Here is a 10,520-nt window from a genome sequence, read left to right on the forward strand (position 1 = left end):
GGTTAGGAGTTGGAAAAAGAAGTCTAAGAAGGTACTAAAGTGTTAGGGACTCAGAATACGTATGTGGCCTTGTATTTAACCTTGCAATTTTTTCAACAAAGGAATAGCAGAAGTCAGATCTGTTTTAGATAAACTGGCAGAAACACACAGGGTAGAGGAGAGAGACAAAAGAAGAATTCAAAAGAGAGACAAAAGAAGAATTAAAAAACTCCAGAAGCAACTACTGAATAAGAAGTTTTCTCTGGTCATCTCACAACACCAAGCAAATTGCTTTGCCCATAATCAATGCCCAACAAACTTTATAAAATTTCTTGCCTGGGAAGAAGATAAGAACTCTGAAGCAGCAAAGAATCCTATACTAGTGAGAAAACTGGGCTTTAATACAGATCTGCTCCACAGTAAAGAAGTACATTCATATTCATGTAAATAATCCAGGAAATTTTTTTTAAAAGATTTTATTTATTTGACAGAGAGAGATCACAAGTAGGCAGAGAGGCAGGCACAGAGAGTGAGAGGGAAGCAGGCTCCCTGCTGAGCAGAGAGCCCGATGCGGGACTCGATCCCAGGACCCTGAGATCATGACCTGAGCCGAAGGCAGCGGCTTAAACCACTGAGCCACCCAGGCGCCCCAATCCAGGAAATTTTTACCTAATTTTTTACTGTTTTCATGAAGATGACTACAGGATATTGAAAATGTTATATGACTTGTAAGATACTGAACGAAAGACGGGAGTCCTAAAAGGAGGACTGAAATATTTCTGCATAGTTCCCAATAAAACACAACACCTACAGGCACGTTAAAAGTGGATTATGTCCCTACAAATGGAATCCAAAGAACTGGAGGAGTTTTAAACAGTCGCAGGGAAGCAATAGAGTATGTGCTCTGGGATCAGGCCACAGTTTGACTTACCACGTATACGATCTTGAGCTAGTTAAACTCTCAGATTTGGTTTGGGCATAATGACACTTACCCAACATGTGTTGTGATGATTAGAGATTCCATTTTATAAACTACCTAACCCAGTGCCTGGCTCTAGTACTTAACAAAAGTATTCAATAAAGTATAGCAGTAATAATGATAGTAGCTCTTATTTCTTCTTTGAAAGTCTATTAGATTTGCAATAGCCTAAATCTACATCAGTTTTTTCATTTTCAAATTCCAGATAATTACAAAATTTTTACCATTTAGGTAAATCTTGGACATTTTACGCTTAAATACAAGGCCATTTAAACCTATCTTCGCTGTAATTGGCCTGGTACCAAGTCTGAGGTTTATATTAAAATATAACATTTGTAACATAGCATGTCTGATTTATTGTTAAAACAGTCTTTTAAAAATTTATTTATTTATTTGAGAAAGAGAGAGCGAGATACAGCACAAGCAGGGGAAGGCGCAGAGGGAGAAGCAGGCTCCCTGCTAAGCAGGGAGCCGGATGTGGGACTCGATCCCAAGACGCTGGGATCATGACCCGAGACAAAGGCAGACGCTTAACCGTCTGAGCCACCCAGGCATCCTGCATGTCTGATTTAATAACATTAGAAAATACAACTAAACTGCCAAACTAGCCAAAGCAGATTTGGGAGGAACGGCCTCTACAACAATACCACACAACTTTTTACTTTGTATCTGCTCCACTCGTTATACCATAAATAATCGCCTAAGGAGTTTGTCAGAACGAATCCATGGTAAGGCGTAAAGCAGAGTTAAGTCTGGGACTGCCCTCACTGTTCTCACACACACCCAGGTCAATCAACAGTGATCGTCCCTTTGTTTACAATTAAGGAACATAAAAATTAAACCAAAGCTGCTTCTCGAATAGGGACAACCCAAGCAAAAATGGTCTTTATCAGAGGTAATCACAGTGGTGGTTATCAGACCGGAAATCTTCGGGCACTCTTCTAATGTAGCAGCTTGAAAATTTAGCTACACACCACGAAAGACTCCAACTCAAGTCCACAGAAAGAAAAGCCAAGAAGCTACTCCGTTTAACTCTGCGGCAGGGTTAAATTATGCATTAAGGCAAAAAAAAAAAAAATTATGCATTAAGGCAAATAAAATTTCCATCCTTACTCGTTTTCTTTAATAGAGTTCAAATGATACTAGCTAAAGTGATCTAAGTGGTTACCACTAAAATTATAGATTATCCACCTTTTTTTTTTCCTCTCCGAAGATATTCCATAGATTATACAGATTTTCGGACAAGGGCTTTCTTAACATCCTCTGCTTACTAAAACTTTTTGCAGCAATTACTAGTACCTACGTAACTCGACAGGTCGGTGCCCCAAATTCGTGAACTTAACTGTGGTAAATGCAGGTGTTTGACAAACACTGCCCGCTTTACACAGCAAGCGCAAGACCACAAGTGAATGCTATCTGCCTCGGGTTAATTACACGGGGATTCAGGTTTTTAATCCACTGTTTGTTACACTCAGAATACGTGAGGAGTCGCTGTGCCCCATCACACTTTTTATTAAAAAAAAAAAAAAAGTTAGGGAACAAACCTCTCAAACTTGACTCGTTTAAAAATTTCGCAATAAGAAAGCAACCCGCACCTCAGCCTGCGGCTTCTCATCCAGTTCCCGGTCTCTTCACTCGGGTCCCCGGCGCGCCGGCCCCAGCCGCCCACCCAAACAAAGCAGGCAGCCCCCAACCCAGACACACAGAACCTCCCCACGCAGCCCCGCACACACATGCCCCTCCCCGTCATCCCCCTCCGCGGGGCGCCCTGAGACGCCTCAGAACTCACCTCCCGCGGGCCGACGAGTCACGGGAGTGCTGCGGTCGCGAAGGAGCTGCAGCTGTGTGAGCCTCAGGCGACGGACAGACGGCCGCGGCCCCTCCCCCAGGCGCGTCCGCGCGCCGGGGGGGTCTTGCCAGACAGAGGCACTCCGGAAGGCAGGCGCGCGCCCCCCGCCCCCGCTCGCCGCACGTCACGTGGGCCAGAGCTCGCGCAGCAATCCTCTCCACCCAGGGGTCCCACGGCGCCGCCAGCTTCTACCGCTCCGCTCCTCTGCGCCTGCGCCCCAGCTGCTGTAGCTCCCATTCAAACCGACAACGCCCCGCGTCTTTCGGACCCGCCAATGGCCAGCGCGGGGGCCGGGGCGGGGCAGTTGTGCGCTCCTCCGCGGTGCGCGGCGGGTGGGGCGCTGCGAGTCAGGGTGGCGGGGACCGGTGTTGGGGGGCTTGTTCCCACGCTGTTCTGGGTCCTGTCCTCAGCCTTCAAATTGAAACTGCTCTTCTGCCGTCTTACTTCTTCAGACACTGAAGGGCGGAGCGAATAATATCGTTCCGATAGAGTTCTGAGAGGGTCTGGCCCAGACCCCTTTAAAAGATGGGCGCATAGAACAAATGCGTCCTGCACTTACAGCTCGGTCCATCCTAGAGAACGAGTTTCCCAAGCGGCCTATGCGGGATGTTTAAGGAAAAGGGCTCTGTGACAGGAACAGAGGGACCCGTGTCAAAGTCTGAACAAGGCAGCCTCAGTTCTTGCGGCCCTGTCACCATTCTGGCGTTTTCAGCTGTTAAGAAAGCAAACTGGTGTTGACTGCAGAGTTGCCAGATCCCAGGAAAGCTGGGAGGCACTTGACTCAGTTTCAGGCCGCTACATTGCAGATACACTGGGAAAAGAAAGTTTTATTTCCATGCGCCGTCTCTATACCAGATTCAACCAAAACGCAGGTCTCAGTTCCTCACAAAAATACCAAGACTACATTCTCTCGGGGCTAAAGATCAGGTGAATTTAATTAGATTATTTTTCAAATATTTCTCCACTGAAATGAAATTTAAATGTTTCTGCAGGCTTAAGGATATGTTAGAGAGAACCCCACTTTCAGTATCTCTCTGAATGATCGCCATAACAGTGACCCAAGCAACATTTCTCTTCCTGGGAACATGTTATGGCAAATTGGTTAAAATAACAGCTTTGGCATCAAACTTGACCTGGATTTCAGTTACATCTTTGCCGCTTAGGGATTGGTTGACCTTGAAGGAGTTACTTATCCTTTTTAGCTTTAGTTTCCTCAACTGCAAAACACAGGTAATAAAAGTGGTGGTTATGCTTCCGTGAGATAAGTCAGTTAAGCCTGACTTCTTGATAAATGGTACCTATTATCATTATTATCAACAACTACCTTTAATATCAGATGCTTATAAACAACAACTGAATTAGATGCCTGTACCATTTCAGAGGTAGGTATTATGATTCCTTCTTACTCATAAATTCTTTTTTGGATGTTTTCCTATCAACATCCATTGTCTAGAATGAATCATTATGTCCCACCTGCAAATCTCTTACACCTATGACTTTCTATCACTGGTATTAGTTATTTCTATCTTACTCAAGTTGAATTAGTTTTTAAATTACCCTTTAAAAGGCATAAATCAGATTATGCCACTCTCCTATCTGAAAACCTTTAGTGATTTATCATTTGATTTAAAATAAAATCAAAATTCCCTACCAGAGCCCACAAAGCCCGAAGTCATCTTGCCCTACCGACCTCTCTACTCTCCTGTATTTCCCTCTCCTCCTAGCTTACTTACTTTGCTTCAAGTACACAGGGCATTCCTCCATCCCTAGAATAGACCAAGCCTCAGGGTTCCCTCAGGGCCTTCTCTCTGGCAGTTGCCGCTGCCAAGATTTTTTTCCCTCAGGCTCTTTAAATGGCTGGCTACTTGTCAGCCGTCAGCTTTCAACTTATTCATTACAGTTTTTAGCAAGTATTAAGTTTCTGCTATGTGTCAGAAACTGTTGTAGGTGCTGGGAATATAGTAATGAGCAAGAGGGAGTACAGCCCCTGCTTTCATGGAGCTCAATAAAAATAATAACAAAAATATCAGGTTGTGACAGGTACCATGCAAAGAATTTAAAGGAGGGTGATGTGAGAGTGACTGAAAGGCAACTTTACTTTGAGGGTCAAGGTAAGAAAGCCCACTTTGAGAAGACAGTATTCAAACCAAGACTTTAATTATGAGGAGCCAACTTTTAAGCAAAGCTCAAGGAAGAGAATATTAGGCAAACAGAGAAGCTAATGCAAAGTCCTGTGGGGGCAAGCTTTGTTGGTTTTAGAAACTGGAAAAAGACCACTATGGCTTAAATGAAGTGAGGTAGAGAAGAACATACAGGATGAAATCACATCAGACCATGTAGACCTTTGTAAAGCCAGGACAATGAGTTTGGGTTTTACTTTCTAAATGTTAGAGTAGCCAGAGGAAGATTGTAAACATGGGAGTAACTTCATTTGTTTATATCATTCTCATATATATATATATATATATATATAAATATATACAAATATATATATAATTATTATTTTTAAAGGAACACTCTGAAACAAAACCAGAATTTCAGACATTCTGTAAGACAATTAGCCCAGACTCTTCACAAACATCATTGTCATGAAAAACAAAACAACCAAAAAAGGTACATGAATCTTGTGGAGTCCTAAATCAGAGAGCGAGAATGAGAGAGAGACTATAAAAGACATTTTAGAAACAACTGGGGAAATTTGAATATAGATAATATATTCAATAATATTATAGAATTACTGTTAATTTTCCTAGAGGTGACATGGAATTATGGTTATATAGGAGAATTTTTTTTGTTTTTAGGAGATGCAAGCTGGAGTACTTAATAAAAAACCATGATTTCTGCAACTTATATGAAAATGGTTCAGCAAAAGACAAAGGAGAGAAATACAAACTAAATATTAACAATTAGGCCTAGGTGAAGATATATCTCTTATTGTTGTACTATACAATTCATGTAGTATTCTTTTACTTTTTCTAGAAATTTGGAATTTTTCAGAAATCACTCTGTAGACTTCCATGTTTGAAATAACCCAGATACCCTGTTCGACTCTCCCACTGAAAACAACTTAAAATACTTTCAAATATTTTTTTAAAAAATAGAAAATTTATCAATGACCTAGTCTTTAAGGATTACTCAGAAGCTAGGAACTAGTAACATAGATAAGCAGATGAACTTGAGTTTCAGTTGTCACAGTCTCATGAGACATGGAAAAAAGAGACAAAGGCCAGGTCCTACCAAGATGAAGAATCTGAGACTCTACACGTAACCCAGGATCTCCCAAAGTCCTTACCAGTCTTTTTTTCAGAAGACAACAGAAGAAAATTGCCTGTAATCATCCTTAACATAGAATAGAGGAGGAAATATCTCCTGATATTTGTGTGTGTATGTGTGTTTTGCTTTGTGTTTTTTGTTTTTGTTTCTGTTTTTACCAGAGGCCATAATCTGTTCTACCTGGCTTGTCTGAAACTCCAATTTAAAGTGGTTTCAGGTTGATGGTGCCCCGAGGCAACTGGCAAAGGTAAACCAAATCACCTTTAGAGACTGAATGTATCTCCCCCAGATTTAAATGTTTAACCCTAATTCCCATTGTGGCAGTATAGGGTCACAGAGGGTCAAGAGGGAGGAGCACTCCTGAAGGAGATTAGTGCCCTTATTAAAAAAAAAAAAAGACCCAAAGAACAGCCTCACACACATGGATACAGTGAGATAACAGCCCTCTAAGAACCAAGAAATGGTCCCTTACCAGACACAGTTTGCTGGCACCTTGATTTTGGGCTCCCCACCTTCCAGAACTGTGAGGAATAAATGTTTTGTTTAAGCAAACCAGTTTATGGTATTTTGTCAGCTCAAGTTGGCTAAGACACCAACTTGATCCAAACCCCCAAAATTTACACAGCAAATTTCCAAGGAATGTGAACTCTCAGTCCAATTACAAATCATGCAAAGAGACAAAGAATCTTGTACAAGAATTAGCAGGAAAAAAAAATAAAACAAAATCAAACTCTTAAAGACTTTGAAACTGGAATTACCAGTCATAGAGGTAAAATATGTTTAATAGACTTAAGGCAATAAAATAAAAGATTGAAGATATAAATAAAGAGCACCTTCCACCAAAAATGAACAGGCAGGTTTAAAAAGAATTTTTTTTTTAAATTAGACTTAAAAAGCAGACACATAATAATTAGAACTTTAAAGTCAACAGGCAGGAGATACCTGGGTAGCTCAGTTAAGCATCCAAATCTTTTTTATTTTATTTTTTATTTGAGAGAGAAAGAGCGAGCATGAGTGAGAGAGGGGCAGAGAAAGAGGAAGAGAGAGAAGCAGATCCTTGCTGAGCAGGGAGCCTGATGCAGGGATTGATCCCAGGACCCTGAGAGCATGCCCTGAGCCACAGTCAGACACTTAACCGACGGGGCCACCCAGACACCCCAGCATCCAACTCTTGATTTCAGTTCAGGTCATGGTCTCAGGGTTGTGAGATTGAGCCCCACTTGGGGCTTTGTGCTGGGCATGGAACCTGCTTATGACTATCTCTCTCCTTCTCCTCCCTGCTCCCCCCACCCCTGTACGCTCTTGTGCTTTCTTAAAAAAAAAAAAAAAAAGAAAAGTTAGCAGGCAGGTTTAAGAGCAGATTAGACACGCTGAAGAGAAAATTAGCAAACTAGAAAATAGAACCAAATTAATTTTTTCACATAAAAGAGAAATATGGAGGATAAAGGGAGATCTAACATATGTCTAATCGAAATACTAAAATGAGGGGCGCCTGGGTGGCTCAGTGGATTAAGCCGCTGCCTTCGGCTCGGGTCATGATCTTGGGGTCCTGGGATGAGCCCCGCATCGGGCTCTCTGCTCCGCAGGGAGCCTGCTTCCTCCTCTCTCTCTGCCTGCCTCTCTGCCTACTTGTGATCTCTCTCTCTGTCAAATAAATAAATAAAATCTTTAAAACAAAATACTAAAATGAGAAGAAAATGGACAATACTTTAGGCAAGATTTTAGAAAGAGAAAAAGAAAAAAGATATTTATACATAAGATAATGAAAATGCAGAGCACCAAAAACAAAGAAGTAACTTTACAACCAATGCAAGAGAAAGGGTTGACTAACTCTAATGAAACAACACTTAGCTGACAGGTGGTGACTTTGCAACTATAAAAATATAAGCCAAAAGAAGGTGCCGAGAGAAAATAACTGTCAACCTAGAATTATTTAATCAGTGGAAATATCTTCTAAAACTGAAAGTGAAATAAGGACATTTTTAGGCAAACAAAAATTGATTTTGCCATCACAGACCCTCACTAACTGGAGTTATAAAGGTTATCATCCTTCAAAAAAAAGGACAATGATATTAGACGGATGAAGGTGCTAGAAGGAGGTGATGACCACAGTAAGTGGTAAGTATGTGGATACCACTATTAACCGATGTCATTGTTCTTTCTTGCATTGTAAATTCACTCATTCATCTAACACATGTGTTTAAATATGTTTTATGTGCTAAACACTATACTGGGTGCTAGGGAGTTGCAGTGGGCTTTTTACTGCATTTCCATTACTTGAAACCCGCTCTGGTGTAAACACTGCTGATACTGACACTTCCTTGATCATTTATTTCCCAGTGCCTCGGAGAAGGGAGAGAGCAATGAGTGTGCTTAGCTTTATAACATGCAAGGTTGTTAGGATAGCTCAAACTTAGTGTTTTTGTTGTTGTTTTTAATGTATGGAATTTCTTATTTATTTATTTATTTATTTATTTTTAAGAGCTTTTATTTTTTATCTGACCGAGAGTGACACAGCAAAAGAGGGAACACAAGCAGGGGGAGAGGGAGAAGCAGGCTTCCCGCTGAGCATGGAGTCTGTCGTGGCTTGATCCCAGGACCCTGGGATCAGGACCCATGCTGAAGGCAGACTGTTAACGATTAGCCACCCAGGTGCCCCACTTTTTTTTTTTTTAAGATTTTATTTATTCATTTGACAGAGAGTGTGTACACAAGCAGGGGGAGAGGCAAGCAGGGGGAGAGGCAAGCAGAGGGAGAGGGAGAAGCAGACTCCCCACAGAGCAGGGAGCCCAATGTGGGGCTGGATCCCAGGACCCTGGGATCCTAACCCAAGCTGAAGGCAGATGCTTAACTGACTGAGTCACACAGGCTCCCCGTTTTCTTTTGTTTTTAAGATAAAGCTACAGTGGCTGAGCTTTCCTCTGAGTTACAAATGATGCCACTGGGTCAAGGCAAATTTGAAAAATCAAGGAGAAAACACTTGTTTCTTCCCTTTTCAACAAGGTCTATAAGAGAATAACAGCGCTCCCTTTACTGAAACCAAGTCGGAATGTTAGGTATAGAAGTTCTTCAGCAAGAATGTGGACTTGGTAGCTCTATCTTTTGGGGAAAAAAAAGGGGGGGGGAAATGAGGGGGAAGAGCTTTCCAAAGGAATACCTAAGAAAATGAGCATGGGAAAGAGACCTCAAAATCTAGGGAAAACAGCCTATTAACAGACCTACTCTTCCATTTGAAATGTAGAATGATTTAATAGGGGACGCTTGGGTGGCTCAGTTGGCTATGCAACCAACTCTTGGTTTTGGCTCAGGTCATGATCTCTGGGTCCTTCCTAGTGGGGAGTCTGCTTCTGTCCTTCTCCCTCTACCACTGCCCCTCTCTTCTCTCTCTGTCTACAAAATAAATAAATAAATAAATAAATAAATAAATAAATAAATCTTTAAAAAAAGATTAAAAAAAAGAAAGGTAGAACAACAATAAATAATGATAACTAAGAATTATTGATGCTAAATATATACCAGTACTGTTCTAAGCAGTTACATTTTTGAGGATTATACTTGGACCTTCACTGATGATAGAGACTAAATGAATTAATATGTGTAAAGTGTTTAAGACAATGCCTTATACATGATAAGTACAAGATACTATTATTTTGATATTTAATCTTTACAACAACCCTGTGACATAGGTACTGATAGCATACCCATTTTATGGAATCTTGGGTTGGTTTCCTAGAAGCAGATCCTGAAACAAGGATTATATATGCATGATTTATTGAGGAAGGGCCTTTCAAGATGACCCTGTTAGGAAAAGAGATGAAACAGGATAGGAAAGAAAAAAAAAAAAAAAAGCCAAGTAAGAATGGATCTTAGAAACTCTTAGCCTTGGTCTGATTCATAGAGGGAGGTTTCTAGAGTCCAGAGCATAAACCATAAAATTAGCTCCCACTTTACAGAAGAGTGGCAGCTTTTTGTATCCCTGTATTGGGATGGGGTGGAGTATAACTTCCCCAGCTCCCTGTAGTGCAAACTCTACAGAGAGATGGACAGCTGTAATCCTCAGTAGCCACAGGTAATTCGCAGGTCTGGGAGATGAGGGTACTGGTGAGTAAAGGGTATCTGGACAGGGAACCTAAGCAGCATATACCACAGCTGGCAAATGGCAAAGCCAGTCTGTCTCAGGGGCCATGCTTTTAATGTCTTCCTGTATTACCTCTTATAAAGTCAAAAGGAAGATGACAAATGAAGACATATGTGATGGACAAACGGTTGATACTAAATATATTTAAAGAGTTCTTACAATGGAAAAACCCAACAGAAAAAATGGCAACAACTCAAGAGAAAGCCAAAGACAAGGACTAGCACTTTACAATGGAATTTTGAGAGACCACAATCAGCCCACATACGAACTTCAGTTTCACTAGTTTTTAAATAAATTCAAAT

General features: G+C 41.2%; 1 protein-coding gene across 3 annotated transcripts in view; it reads right to left on the bottom strand.

Annotated features, from left to right (window-relative positions):
- Positions 1-3,019, bottom strand: part of GPSM2 (G protein signaling modulator 2) — a 62,237-nt gene extending 59,218 nt beyond the window's left edge. For all 3 annotated transcript variants that reach the window (XM_046008270.1, XM_046008291.1, XM_046008260.1), the window contains exon 1: positions 2,748-3,019. The gene's annotated coding sequence lies outside the window, so the exon portion shown is untranslated. The remainder of the gene's footprint in view (positions 1-2,747) is intronic.
- Between the last annotated feature and the right edge of the window lie 7,501 nt (positions 3,020-10,520).

This window comes from Meles meles, chromosome 1, assembly GCF_922984935.1.
Source record: "Meles meles chromosome 1, mMelMel3.1 paternal haplotype, whole genome shotgun sequence".
Lineage (NCBI taxonomy): Eukaryota > Metazoa > Chordata > Mammalia > Carnivora > Mustelidae > Meles > Meles meles.